The sequence below is a fragment of the Hemiscyllium ocellatum genome, chromosome 46 (assembly GCF_020745735.1).
Source record: "Hemiscyllium ocellatum isolate sHemOce1 chromosome 46, sHemOce1.pat.X.cur, whole genome shotgun sequence".
NCBI lineage: Eukaryota > Metazoa > Chordata > Chondrichthyes > Orectolobiformes > Hemiscylliidae > Hemiscyllium > Hemiscyllium ocellatum.
The window spans coordinates 18,796,116-18,811,709 of record NC_083446.1 but is presented as its reverse complement, the minus strand read 5'-3'; positions in this window follow the sequence as shown (position 1 = coordinate 18,811,709).

The window sequence follows — 15,594 nt, the reverse complement described above, 5'->3', positions numbered from 1 at the left end:
TGTTATCTGCATGTTTGCGTGTCTACATCTGTCTGTCTGTGTTTCAGCCTGTGTTTCGATCTGTATTTATGTCGATTTGTATGTCACCGTATATGTATTTCTGTGTTGATAATGAATGTATACCTACCTCCTTGTAAGTATTGTGTGTGCTCATCTGTGTATTTCTGCGTTTGCGTCTCTGTGCAGTGAGGTATCTGTGTATTTTTTTGGAAGTGAAAGAAACTGCCAGTGGGTTTAAATTGAGAATTGCATTTCACTGAACATTGCTCCGTAACTGATTAGTTGGATGTGGATGTTTCAGGTTCTCTACACGAAGCGTCCTGCCCTCTCCAGCTCTTTAAAAGTCCTCCCCACATGACGAGGGGAGGGTAGAGAAGGAAAGCATATCGGGCACTCCACTACCCGGCTTGGCCCTTCATATCCTATTCAGGCTGTTTCTCTTGGAATGGTAGAAAGGGATGGAGGGAGAGTGGGAATGAGTGACCCGGCTGTATGTGCTGGTGTAGGTGGGGGGAGTTGTGATGTGTCTGGAATGAGTAGTCGACAGTTTTGAATCCATATAGGATGATTAATTGCTGAATTCAATAGTGAGACTGGTAGTGCCTGAGCCTTATTTGGAGACCGAGCGTGAACCTTGTTCGGGGTTAGGTGCTATAACAGATATACAGTGAGTGTTAGGGAGCAGAGAGTATATGGTAACTCATATCCTAACAGAGCGATGGGGATATTGTTGCTTGCCCAGTATTGTGGGACGTTTCTTCAGATCATCTCAGCGTCGAGGTGAGCATACGCGAATGTCTTTTCCAAGTCGGTCACTAATAATGACACAGACCTGTCCCTCAGCTTCCATAGAATCAGTTCAGCTTACAGATAGCAAGGAGAAGCACATATTGGTGTGTTATATATCGGAACCAAAACGGTAGCAGAAAGTCTAAGCATCATATACTCTGGAAATTAGATAGGCAAATATTGTGGATACCGAAGTCTTATTGGATGGTCTCAAGTTGGATCTAAACTGCGTTAACGATGACAGCTGAAGCTGTGAAAAATAAGTTCCGTAAGTGTATATGAGATGCGTTGAAGAGTATGTTGTTAAGCAAAGTAGAGAGCAGGTTATTTCGGATTTGGTGTGATGTGGTCAGAAGGACGAATTATTAACCCTGGTCTGAAGCAGCTTTGAGGGAATAATGACATTTATATGATGCATTTTATACGGTGTCTGAATACATTATAGAATGCTTGAATATTCTAGTCAGACGTCATGGAAGACTTGAGGCTAGAGTTTCAAGATATCTTCAGTGAAGTTGCAAAGTAAATTATAACATTCAGTGGGAGACAAGCAATGGTTGTTAGAGTCATAGAGTCCAAAAGCACAGAGACAGGCCAATCAGTCCAACCTGGTCCATTCCGACCAAAATGCCTATCCATGTTGACCCCATTTCCCTGCCATTGCCCCGTATCCTTCTCATCCTTTCCTATCCGTGTATTTGTTCGAATGCCTTTTAAATGTTGTTAATGTATCCGCCGCAACCACTTCTCATTCCATATGTGTAGCAGTCCCTGTGTTAAAAAGTTGTTCCACATATTCCCTTTTATTCTGTTCCCTCTTACCTTAAACTGATGCCCTCTAGTCTGTGATTGCCAAACCCCAGGAAAAGAAGACTGGGTGCATTCACTCTATCCATGCCTGACATAATTTTATAAACTTCAATATGATCCTCCCTCAGTCTCATGCACACAAAGGTAAAACGTTCTAGCTTGCCCAACCTCTTTCTATAACTCAGACTATTAAGACCTTGGCAACATCCTTGTAATTGTTTTCTGCACTCTTTCCAGTTTACTAACATCCTGGCTATAGAAAGGTGAACAAAACTGAACATAAAGCTACCAATATGGCCTCACCAGCATCCTGTATAACTGCAAAATAATTCCATAACTTCGATACTCATGTTATGTTGCAGTTATACAGGATGCTGGTGAGGCCATATTGGTAGCTTTATGTTCAGTTTTGTTCACCTTTCTATAGCCAGGATGTTAGTAAACTGGAAAGAGTGCAGAAAAAGATTACAAGGATAGAAATCGATTAAGGCCAGTGTGCCAAAAGCTTTCTTCACTGTCTACATCTGACTTAACTTTCCGAGAACCATGCACCTGAATTCCAAGGTCCCTCTGTTCCACTACACTCCTTAGCACCCAACCATTCACCATGAAACTTCAAACTTGATTTGGCTTTCTAAAATGCAAGAACTTACATTTATCCATATTAAAATCCATTTGCAATATCTCAGCTGTGATTTCTGAAATTTCTCATAACCTTCCTCACTCTCCATGATGCCACCTGATTTAGTGCAGTCTTCAAACTTACAAATCAAGCCTGTAGATTCTCATGTAAATCACGTAAACAACCAGTATAGATGAATGGAAGGGATCCAAACAAATAAAGGGAAAAAGACATAGTGTGGAGAACTGCAGACCAGTTAACTTGAGAGTTGTAGTGAAACTGTTGGAATCTATTACACAGGATGACATTTCTGCTATTTAGAAATTAATAGCAACAATGGAGAGAATCAGCATGCATTTCTGACAGAGAAATCATACTTGATAAACTTCGGAATTGTTTGAAGTTGTTTGTTACAGCATAGATAATGGGAAAACAGTAGACGTGGCATATATTGGTTTTCGGAAGGTTTTCTATAAGATCTTAGTGATTTCGTAAATGCAATGAATGTGAAGGATATTTGGAGGAATATATGTAAGTGGAAAGTTAAAGTTTGGTTCGCCTCCATTTAAAAGAGTCAGAACATTGATATAAAGACATTTTGAAGCAGTTTCACAGCGTGTTGATGGGACTGTACCTGGACTATTGTGCACAGTTTTGGTGACCGAATCACAGAAAGAATATACTGACCACAGAGGAAGTGCAATGGACATTCTCCAGATTAATGCCTCAGATGGTGAGATTGCCTGATGATGAAACTCGGCCGGTGTTCTCTAAAGTTTCAAAGAATGAGAGGTGGATCACAGTGAAATTTAGAAAATTCACAAAACATATGACAAGTTGGCAATTAACAGAACATTTCGTTCACTGTCTGTTCCACATTCAAGGCAAACAATGGCAGGATCTGGGACAGGCCAGTTAAGACTGCAATAAGATGGAAATTCTTCACTTGGAGGCGACTATCTAAGACAGGTGCATGGAAACCTACTGGCAGGCAAGATTAGTGAGAATCTCCAGATATTCTTCAAGTGTGTCCAGCGGAACAGAATAACCAGGGAACAGGTAGGACTCATTAGTGACTTGTCAGGTTGCATCCAAATCAACTTTAGTGATAGGAGACAGATGGTGGTGGTAGAAGGTTGTTTGAGTGATTGGACGCTAGTGTCCAATGGTGTACCACGGGGATCAGTGCTGTGTCACTTACTATTTGTGATTCGGTGGTGTTGGTGTAAGACTGGGGTGGACAAAGCTAAAAATTGCATAACACCAGGTTGTATTGCAAAAGGTTTATTTGGTGGCACTAGCTTTCGAAGCGCTTCAGTAAAGTGCACAACCACCTGATGAAGACGCAGCGCTTCGAATGCTCTTGCCTCCAAATAAACCTGTTGGACTATAAGCTGATATTTCCTAATATTAAAACCTATAATAAAGGATGCAGCTGTGAGTATGGGCAAGAGTTGTGGGTGTCATAAGTAAGTTTGTGTTTGATACAAAGATTGGCCGGGTAGTTGGCAGTGAGGAGGAAGGCCTTATGTTACAGGAAGATCCAGATGGAATGGTCAGATTGCCACATCAATGGCAGATGGAATATAGCCCTGATAAATATGAGGTCATCACATTGGAAGAAGGAACCAGGCAGGGTAGAGCCCAATGAATGGCAGCACACTAGGAAGCTCAGAGGTTTCTTCTCCACATATCCCTGAATGTGGCTGGACAGGGTATCACACAATTTGAGAAAGCGTACGGGAGTGTAAACATAGCGTTCACATATGGAAGCATAGATTATAAGAGCTATGCGGAATTTTCGTTAGGCCAAGATGGAATACTGTGTTTAGTTATGGGAGCTACATTACAAGAAGGATGTGATTGCACTGGAGAGGGTGCAGAGGAGATTCACCAGGATGTTCCCTTGGATGGAGCATATCAGCTTTGGAGAGAGTCTGGATAAGCTCGGGTTCTTTAGTTTGGAGCAGAGAATGCTAAGGGGGACGTGAATCAGGAGGATAAAATTACGAGGGACATGGACGGGGTGGATAGAGAGCAGCTGGTCCTTTTAGTCAAAGAGAACACTTTTAAAGTAAAGAGTTTGAGGCTTAGTGAGGATTTGAGGTCTGGGATGCACTTCGTGAAAGGGGAATTGTTGCGGTAAATTCAAAGCCATTAGAAAATGTATGGCTGAAATGCATGAAATGCCATAAGATTCACCGCGACAGGTTTTGTGTTGAATAGTGGGGCTAATGTAGACCGTACTGTATTTATGATCGTACAGAGTCTGTGCTTCTGCGATTTTATAGCTGTAAAAGGTCAATCGTTCAATAGCGTAAGATTGGAATTGATGTGTTTCTGAAGAATACCTTGTCAAAGTGTATATGAGTGAACTTGTAATATCTTCTGAAAATACGTAAAAGGCAAAATTAAGAGAAAAATGTGCAGCTTCCTTCCAGTCTGATACCAGATAATTGAGTACAGAGGAAAAGCAGATCAATGGAGCAAATGCTTCAGTTATGCCCTCACAGAAGAAAAAAGAGCAAAAATAAAATTTCCTCGCAATATTAGGGAACGTTAGTGTGGTGAGAAAAAGGGAATAAATGAAATTAGCAACTAAAACGTTTTAGATAAAATATTGGACTGAAATTAAGTGGCATAGACAAAGTCAACAGAAGTTTATGAAATAGGAATCATATTTGAGACAGTGGCTGTTAGCAAAATCAACGCAACACGATTGGAATCTCAGAAAGATCCCAAGCCTTTTGTGCAAATTCGAATCCTGTCGGACTGGGGCTAATATAAAATCAAGGTTTTAGAGTGGGAGAGCTGGCAGGAAACATTGAGTAGGAATAAAACAATGTGTTTTTTTGAATGGAAGGCTTGGAGGATATAACAAGGATCTAGATTTCGCATCCAACTATGCCCAATGCACATCTTTGGTTGAGGGGCTCAATTGCAATATTCCCAAGTCTGCTGACAACACTAACAGATGTCAGTTTGTGAGTGGGTGAGGAGGATGTCAAAATGCTCCAAAGTGATTGAGACAAGAGGAGTGACTGGGAAAATTTCTGATAGCTGGAGAGAAATGGCAGAGATGAGAGGTTATGTACTTTGATAGGATCAATTGAATGGCAGCCGATCATTTGAAAATGGATTGGTTGAAAAATGTTGATCTATACATGAACTTAAGCTGCATTTTTGTTAATTTCTGCGCAGCTTTCTGAGTCCATGTAAGGCAGTGAGGTCTGAACACAGAAATTAATACTGGGAATGGCATCAGCACGCTGTATACAACCTCCATAGACCCAGCAAGTGGGAGCCCTAACAATGAACAGAACCCGAATCTCCCTGTACACCAGTCACTGAAAGCAATCTTGCAGGAGCTGAAAACAGGTAGGAATATAAGTGGCTTATTCACCTTTATTTCAGGGGAACTTAGAATACTGGAGTAAGGGTCATTTACTGAAACTTACAGGGCCTTGGTGAGACCCCATCTCGAACATTGTGCAGCGTTGTGTGCAGTTTTGGTGTCCTTACCTAATAAAGGGTAAACCTGACATTGACGGAGTGCAGTGAAAGATGACCAGACTGATCTCTGTGATTACAGGTTAGTTGTGGGAGCAGAGTTTGGGGTGACTGAGCCTGTATTCTTTGGGCTTCAGGAAAATGTGTGGAGATTTCAGTGAGATATATAAAACTCTGAGACGGTGTGACAGATTTGAAGCAGAGATGATAGTTCACTTCATAGAAAACGGTTCACGAATCGCATTGCAGTCAAATCGTACTTAACAAGCAAGTGTTATCGGAGAACTCCCTATATATTGATGGGCCGAAGGCACTATATATCATAGTGTTTAAACATATTTTGAGATATGAACATTGTGTGGGGAAAATTGCATTGAGGAGATGTTCGGCCATGAAATGGCATGGGGAAAGCTCAATGTGCTGAATGACCTCTTCCTCTCCCGATGCTTCTGTGCAATCTGTGAGAAAGCTCTGTGGGAAAGCCGTGGCGGCAGGGTGGCACAGTGATTCGCACTACTTTCTCACAGCGCTAGAGACCCAGGTTCCATTGCCACCTCAGGCGACTGACTGTGTGGAGTTTGCACATTCTGCCCGTGTCTGCGTGGGTTTCCTCTGGGTGCTCCGGTTTCCTCCCACAGTCCAAAAGTATGCAGGTGAGGTGAATTGGCCACGTTAAATTGCCAATGGCGTTAGGTGTAGGGGAATGGGTCTGGGTGGGTCCACTTCGTCAGGTCGATGTGGACTTGTTGGGCCAAAGGACCTGTTTCCACACTCTAAGTAATCTAAATGTCATCACAAGCTCTCAGATGTAAGGAAGGCTGTCTATGCAGGGTTAACAGGACTGTGTTTCTCATTCCCTTTTCTGATAATGAGGTTGATGCCGGGTGTTTTGTCAGGTTTTATCCTTTTAAGACCTCAGAGTAGTTTGATACAACTGAGTATCTCACTTGGCCGATTCAGAGATCATGTCTGTGTGTCTGGAGTCACTTTTAGGCCAGACCAAGAAAGCATGGGACATTCACTTCCTGGAAATATATTGATGAAGGAGATCGATGTTTACAATCAACATTAGACACAAGATCATTATTACTGACACCAAATTTTAGGTTTCGCAATTTTATTAATTATTTTTGATTTCCACCAGCTGCCAGAGCATTGGCCTGGCCTGGATTCATAATCCAATTATATGTCCACGATAGTACCATCTCCACATGAGGACCTATCGGAAACCACACTGACCTGATTACTTCGGTGCTACTTGACAGCTCTATCAAAAAGTATTCCCACCAATTTGACTGTCATGATGGGACTGATGGTGTGGAATTGGTCAGCTTGTAATTATTCTCCTATTCAGGGACTGGACATAGCTGAGTAATTTTTCACATTGCCAGGGAGATGTCAGAGTTGGAGGTGGAATAGACACGGCTTGTTGTGCAGCACAAGTCTTCAGTCCTATTGCAGGAATGGGCACAGGGTCCATTTCCTATGTCGTATCTACTGTGTTCAGCTGTTTATTCATGTCACGGGGAGAAAATCGAATTGTTTGAACACTACCATCTGTGATTCTGTGGGAATCATGATGAGTGTGAGGTGGATCATCCACTCAATACGTCTGGCTGAGGATAGTGCAGACATCACATCCTTAACTTTTTTCATTGACGTACAGAGCTGTTCCGATATTTAGGATGAGGATATTTGTGGAGTACTCTGCTCCAGTAAATTGTTTAGTAGATCATCGACATTTATGTTTGCATTTGGCAGGACGATAGAGCTTAGATCTGATCTTGGGTCATTTCCTCTCTCCATCAGACAATAGTTCTGCTGGTCGGAATTTAACCAGTTAATTGTGGTAGCTTAAATGGGTTATCAACAGGTTTAGATACACGTGATTCTAACCCTGGCATGTTCACCCGCATTCATCACTGAACCATGGACTGGCTTGATGGTGATGGTAGACTGATGAATCATCGTCGGGAAAATGTTACAGATTGTCGTTGAATACAATTCTGTTTCTGCTGCTGCTGTGGTCTGCAGCATCAAATGATAACCCAGTTTGAATTGCAATATCTACAATTCAATTCTACAAACTGTTCCCCAGTTCACACTGAGACCCATTTACCCATCAGCCCTGTATTCTTACGTAACCTGGTTTCTGATGCGGTAAGACTTGCATTTTCATATTCTCATTCCGCTGAGGGCCTCTCCCTGGTGTCACGCCTCTAATTTGTTACTTTAACTCAATCCATTTAAAGCAATAACCTAAAACGCTTCTCTTCCACAATATCAACTTCTGCATTTGAAGTGAATGTGTTTACATCTGTATTTTCCCTGACCATGATTAAGAGCTCTGTCGTGTCGGTGATGCTAGGCTTATGTAGTTTCAGAGTCAAGGAGCTTGTGCACCATGTGTTATTGTTCAGTTCCCAGCGTACGGCTCTCCATGTTGGACAGGATGTTTGAGCATCTTTGACATCCTTCTTTGGAAATTATTCAAAAACAGAAATTGCTGATGAAATTGCTGAAGATGTCGCATCTTCTGGAAAGAATTCAGTGTTAAAGGTCCAGTCACCCTCTACAAAGCTCTCAGTTTCTCAAGCAATTTTGGGATTTTTATTACCAGTTTCCATAGTTACTTGTTTTGTGAAAATTTGCTCTGTACCTATTCATTTCTGGAGAAACTCAGCAGGTGTGTCAGCATCTGCATAGACAGAGAAACAGCGTTAGCATTTCAAGCCCAGTGTGACACTTCTTCACAACTGAAAAGCATTGGAAAATTGGCATTTTAATACCTTGTCAGAGGTGGGAGATTTGTGACAGGGAAAAGAGGGCATGGCAAAGATAAACCGGCTTTTAGCAGTGGTGAACGAGAAGATGTTTTAAAATGGGTATAAATTAATGTGTGAATGGGGAAAGGGGTTCTCTCTATTGAGTTGAAGGTAAAGAAGACACAATCACACAAGGTCATAGGGAGACCAGATGGGATAATGTTGACTATATGGCATTATAAAGTTCTGGCCATAAATACGTTTTCATTTTCGAAATCATCATCTCCTTTAGCCAAAGGATATCAGTTGCTTGACTTCTTATTGGCACTAATAAGCGTTTCATGCTGCCTTAGTTTTGTAATGAGGAGAAGAACAAATCACAGTATGACGTTTGGGCTAAATATTGTTTACCTGTCATGTTTACTATAGTTTCAAATTTGCAGTATTTATCTTTAAATGCTTGTTCTTGAAGTTAGTATTGGATGGAGTGTAGAAGGTTGATGGATGGCATTATAGAAATTTCTAAAATCATGAGAGGTATGGATAGGGTGAATTGCCAAGGTCTTTTCCACTGCTTGGGGGAGTTCAGCCCTTGTAGGAATAGGTTTAAGGTGAAAGAGGGAAAATTTACAAGGTAGGCAGGGCAGTGTTTTAACACAGAAGATGGTGTCGGTATGGAATGAGCTGCAGAGGAAATGTCCAGCTAAAACATTTAAAACACAATTGGACAAACATTTGGATGGTAAACATTTAGAGGAATATGGGCCAAATGAAAGCAGATGGGACGAGCTTAATTTGGAAAACCCTGGCTAACATGGACATTTAGAAAAGCTTCACGCAGGTTCACAATAGGTTTGTGAAAGGGAAATTATACTTTGCCCTGTAAAATCATGCAAAGTATTTCTGGAGATGCCTGAGAATTTAACAAGCGGACTTGATAAAGACACCAGGCTTTCCAGAGTTCTTCCACAAGGTATTACAAAATAAAAGTTCTTACACAAGACAGAAGCTCGTAGGATGATCGAGAATGTATTAACATGGGATGATGATTGCTTAACATATAGAAATCGGAGAGTCAGGATTAATGGATCTTCATGATAAAGGTATATCGGCTGGAGGACCACAGCTATCAGTCCGATGGCATCAGTTATTTATACTCTATACTGATAGTCTGAAGGAGGGAACTGCGTGCAATATATATCCGAGTTTGAGGATGACACTGAGAATCAAAAGGCAGGCTGTTATTTAATGGAGAGGACTTCCAGTAACAGAACAGTACAAAGGGATTGGAGTGTTCCTATGTATGAAACATAAAGTCAGCATGCTGATACAGCAAATAACTAGGTTGGTTCATTAGCCAGCTTCCAAGGATGAAAGGGTTGTGTTATTGAGAATCTCTAAAATGGTGAGGCGATTATTCATTGGTGTTTAAGTAAATGAGGAGTGATACTGATGGAAAATACAAGACACAGAAGGGACTTAAGAAGGTAGATGTTGAGACGTTGTTACCATTCCTGAGTGGAATCTCGAAATCGAGGATATAGATATCGAATATGGAACATCGATTTCTATCTGAGATGCAAAGTGATGTCTTCTCTCAGAAGGTAGTGAATGTCGGAAATTCCCTAACCTAGAGAGGGGACGGCAAGAAAGTGGAGTTAGATCTGGAATACATCAGCCATGTTCGTATTAAACGACGGGGCAATCTTGAGGCGCCGAATTCCGATTTAGTAATTTCACACATTATGCTTTTGCAAAGTAACAGGTTATTATCCCGGAAGTTGTGTTGTGTTATGCTGCATTCGGGTGAGCAGATGATTTGTTTGAGTTAATGCTGTGGGGGGGGGGGGGGGGGGGATGGGGGCTTTATTCACAGTAAATCTGGGTCTGTAACACGACCCACACTGGAGCAGACGTTGCAGAGAAGGGGAGCCTGGAAACAGAGATTGGGGGTGAGTGTCACTTCTTGACCCAGTCTGGATTTTCCAAGTACATTGCCAAAACTGCACCTAACCATCGCAGTGGCCTTCATCCGCCCCTGTGCAGCAGGTCCGAAGGGAAGAAAGGAACATTAGAAGATAAGGCTTAGGGAGATGAGTGGGCCATTCGGCCCTCTGACACTACTCCACTAGGAAATAAAGTCGTGGTTCATCTCATTGTGGTCCCAGCTGCACTTTTCTCTCCATGCACCATTATCCCTGAATCACCTGTCTTTGGCAAATCAGACGAATATAATATAAAGATTCAGCCACGCTGAAAATGTGTTGCTGGTTAAAGCACAGCAGGTTAGGCAGCATCCAAGGAACAGGAAATTCGACATTTCGGGCATAAGCCCTTCATCAGGAAAGATTCAGCCATCCCAACCTTCTGGGAAAGAGAATTCCCACTTGACTGAATTCCCACTTGGTGATTTATTTTTCTCACTTCAGTTGTGACTGAGGATGGAGGGTGTCACTCTTTCCTTTTCTAATCCCACTCTTCCACTGCTCACAACAAATTTTAAATGTAACCAGGTTAGCGATGTGGCCGATGATTAAGGTCTCAGACTAGGTCAGGTTAAGTGATAAGAACAAGTCAGGCAGATTTCTTTAGTCAGCCACAAGTTACGAACAGAACTAACGGAGGAGTATTATGGATCGGTGGCCAGCACTGCTACCTCACATCACCAAGGAGCTGGGTCCAATTCCAACCTCGGACGACCATCTATGTGGAGTTTGAACATTCTCCCCATGCCTGTGTGGGTTTCCTCCCAGTGATTCTGTTTCCTGCCAAAGTCCAAACATATGCAGCTTAAAGTGGATTGCCCATAGTGCCCAGGGATGTGTAGGTTAGGTGGGTTAGTTATGGGAAATGCAGAGTTACATGGAAAAGACTGTGTGTGTGAGGGGGGGTGGGGGAGGGGGTGGTTGGCACGTCCAGGTGGGGTTTGTTTGGTGGGTCAGTGTGGACTTCATGGACGGGATGCCCTGCCTCCACACTGTAGAGGTTCTATGAAAATGACAATAAATTTGGACTATGCAAACACCCAATGTGTACGTACCTAATCCACTCTTATCAACGTCTTGTATGCTTCATTCTCATTTCAAGAGTAACCTTTAAAAGCCTTCATAATATAAGCCCTTCACCCCAGGAATACGTGAAATTTAATATCTCTGAACTACTTCCAATGTAATTATATCCTTTCTCAGATAAGGAGACACAAAAAGCTAATCTCACACTCAGATCATAATCTTTATAATTGTTTTCTCAAAGTGCTGTGAGTCTTTGGAACACTCTTCCCCACAGAGTATGGGAGGCAGAGATACAGAATATTTTTGAGGCACAGACGGAAGATTCATAAATAACAACAGAGTTAAGGAATATCGAGGAATGCGCAGCCATGTGCAGGGTGGGGGGAAATGTAGAAGTGATATCAAATGACACAGCTTCAAAACCTACAAGAATATAATGCAAAATGAAATGATAATATCGACAAAATGTTAAGGGGGAATACAAGATGGCGGCGATCCAGGAGGTCTGCTTTGCTGGGCTCTGCATCAACACATGGGCAAAGTGGTTCTCTAACCCACCCCATCCCAGCCATTTACTTAAAATTCAACACTAAAAGAGCGATAGAATCTTTACTAATCCCGTTTTGTCAAATAGAAATGACAAATCATGGGGAAAGGATCGAGTAAGTCCCAACAAGCGGTGCACCCGTCAGAAGCATCGACCATGCTGAGGCTGGAGCTGCAACCCACTCTGCTAGTTCTATGGACGCAGTTCTGCACCAGGCCTTGGTAACTAATTTCACAAAGTTATGTGAAATGATTGAAGCCATGATTGAAGAACCGTTCAGCCGTGACTACAGCCGCTCTCAGCCGTGCTCCAAAAACATGAGCAGCAACTTGACAGCCTTGGAAACAGAACAGACGATGCCAAGCACCGAACTGCAGTTGCCGAGACCGTGATCAATTCCTCTCAGGAGAGGATCCTCGCCCTTGAAAGACCTTAACTGAACAAGATGACGACCTCGAGAACCGGGGAGGGATGAAGAATATTCACATCGTCGGTTTGCTGGAGTGGATAGAAGGTGATCAGCTGGTGAGTTCTTTCAAGAACTGGCTCCAGCGATTCCTTCACTTCGAAACTGAGGAGGGACGGGTGAAGAGTGAGACAGTTCATTGGGTTACGGCGTGGAAGTCAGAGCAACGCCTTCATCCTGTCATTGGTCGATTACATAGCTATGGGGACAGACCAAGACTGTTGGAAGCTTTCAGAACCCAGGGGAAGGATCCGATCGGTTTAGTTCACAATGCTCCAGGATTATGTCCATTCAGGTCTTTTCAGCGACGGTGATGCAGGAAAGAAAATCTTTTGATGATATCAAGAGAAGAGTAAGGGAACTCTGAATTCATTAACCTTTTCTGTACCCACCGGTGCTCCGTATTGCTTTCAATGGATCCACGAACCCGTCTGACTCTCCAGTGAAAGCGAAACCTTTGTGGAAATTTTAAAGTAAGCTGGATCTTTAGATAATCATGTTTCTCTCTTATAGAAATTTTGTTGGATTTTTCTGGAATTAACCAGTGTTATATTATAGTCGGGGATGGCTAGAGTACTCATTTCTAACTTCTTCAGTAGTATTACTACATTACTTTTTCTGTCTTTGCTTGTGCCTGGCGTGCAGCGCAAGCTGGAGGGAGTTACAAAGGTTGTTGTGTTGACTAAGTGCCGACCGAAGGGCAGTTCAAGCCCGATTTTTGTTGTTAATTGCCTTTAATTCCGTATTGGTAGCGGGCTTAAGATAAAGTTTTGAGATATTTAAGCGTCCCCAGTGGGTGGTGGGGGGCAAATTTCCAAAACACGTGTCATTGGCTTTTTAGATTTTATTTCATTCTTTGGTTTTTTTTAGCTTTGGAAAGTTTTGAGAGCTTGTTAGTTGTAGTAGTTTTAGTTTGTACAGTTTTTAGGTCAATGAGTCTTTTTTTCATTAATGATCAGCGAAGTGTAATTCGATGTGAAACTGTAGGGTTGAAATGTTGCTGCAGTGTGTTATGGATTATGATGTGCTTAACTCTTGTATCTGGAACATTAAGGGGAGCCATCTGCCAGTCAAGAGGCAAAATGTACTTTCTACTGTTAAAAAAAGAGGTTGAATGTTGTCCTATTGCAGTAAATGCACTTTGATGACAAGGAACATTTGACGTTACAGCAGGGCGGGTTTGATCGGGTTTATTTCTCGTCTTTTAATACAAGCAGTAGGGGAGAAGCCATCCTAGTGAAGTAGAAATTTTCTATTTAAATTGTTAGATTGTATTAGACACTCACGGAAGGATCATTATCCCCAAAGTCTTGAACTATGGGAAATAATACAGTATTTTGAATATCTATTCCCCCCTCGAGCACCATCTTAAAATCCTCTTAGATGCATTTTCCAAATTAAGTTATCTTGTATCGTGACACATTATTGTAGAAGGAGGGTTCAACTGTCTTATGGACCCACGGTGGACCAAATGTGTCCAAATGTGCCCCAATACCCTCGTTATAATGTAAGCAACTAGTGGATTTGTGTGCAGAACTAGAACTGGTGGATGTCTGGCGGCAGATCTACTTCACAAGTAGGGATTTTATTTTCTTCTTTAACCCCACGAATGCCCACGAGGGCTAATCTCTTCCCCATCCCTGCAACAATCTTAGATACAGTGGCATCCTACACAATTGGGAATATTACTCCAACATGCCTCCCTAGAAGTAAGATATAATTCATATTAGATTATGTTGTATGCAGATGAAGGTCTTATGTTTTTTCAAACCCCACAGTTTCGGCAGCTCACGTGATGCAATACATTAATTCACTTGTCGCATTTTCTGGCTATAAGATTAATTTTATAAAGTTTGTGACCATGCCTGTGGGAGGTCTCAGGGAAATACCTGATGTTGAAGGAAAATCTTGGTTTCCTTCCAAATGTCATGGGGGTGGTTTCCCTATTTTAACATATTCATTACATCAGTCTTTGATCATTTATTTAACGTGAACTATGTCCATTTGTTTGACAATTTAAACAAGACTTTCAAAGATGGGAGGCACTTCCAACATCCTGGCTAGGTCGGATAGCTGTACTTAAAACGAATGTCCTTCCTTGTTTGCTATACCTCGTGTGAATGCCTCTTTGATGTTTCCCAGAAAGATATTTAGGAGACTTAATGGCTGGTTTCGTTCTTTTATTTGGCACCATAAGCGACTCTTTATCCAAGCTAACCAAATGAAACTAACCCACAGATTGTGGGGAGTAGATATCCCAGATTAAAAACTATCAATTAAGCTCTTTATTCTCATATGTTAGTGTCTGGGCCACTGAGTACTCGGCGTCAATACGGTTAGATATTGAACCCTCTCAGACAAAGTGAATCCTTATTAATCTGCTGGTCTTAGACAAAATAACAACATTTATGGAGTATTGCCATAACCCAATAATTATCAATACTGTTAAAGCATGAATGACAATGCGTCAGATCGAGGGCAATTCAACCAAAACTATGTTTCTTACACCTGTTTTCCTGAAGAAGGGCTTATGCCAGAAACGTCGATTCTCCTGCTCCTTGGATGCTTCCTGACCTGCTGCGCTTTTCCAACAACACATTTTTCGTCTCTGACCTCCAGCATCTGCAATAGTAAGGTAAGGACTTTCTCCTGTAATTGATATACCCGGTTGTCGGCCGGGGATAATGGATTCCAGGTTTAAACTGTGGGCAGCCAGGGGCGTGTCTTGCTTGAGTGATTTAGAATTCATAGAATCCCTACAGTGTGGATACAAGACCTTGGGCCCAACAAGTCGATTTCGATTACCTAAACTCATTCCCCTACCATCCTATATTTACCCTAACAAATGCTCCAACCTACACATCCCTGAACACTATGGGTGATTTATCAATAACCGATTCATCTAACCTGCTCATATTTGGATCCTGATGCCATGAGGCGCAGTGCTAACTACTGAGCCACCACATGTTATTTGAGGGAGAAAGAATGACATTATTTGATCAAATAACATATGGACTATCTAGTAGAGACCTCTTCTTTTTTTTCCAGATCAGAGATTTGATTAAAAAAGCACA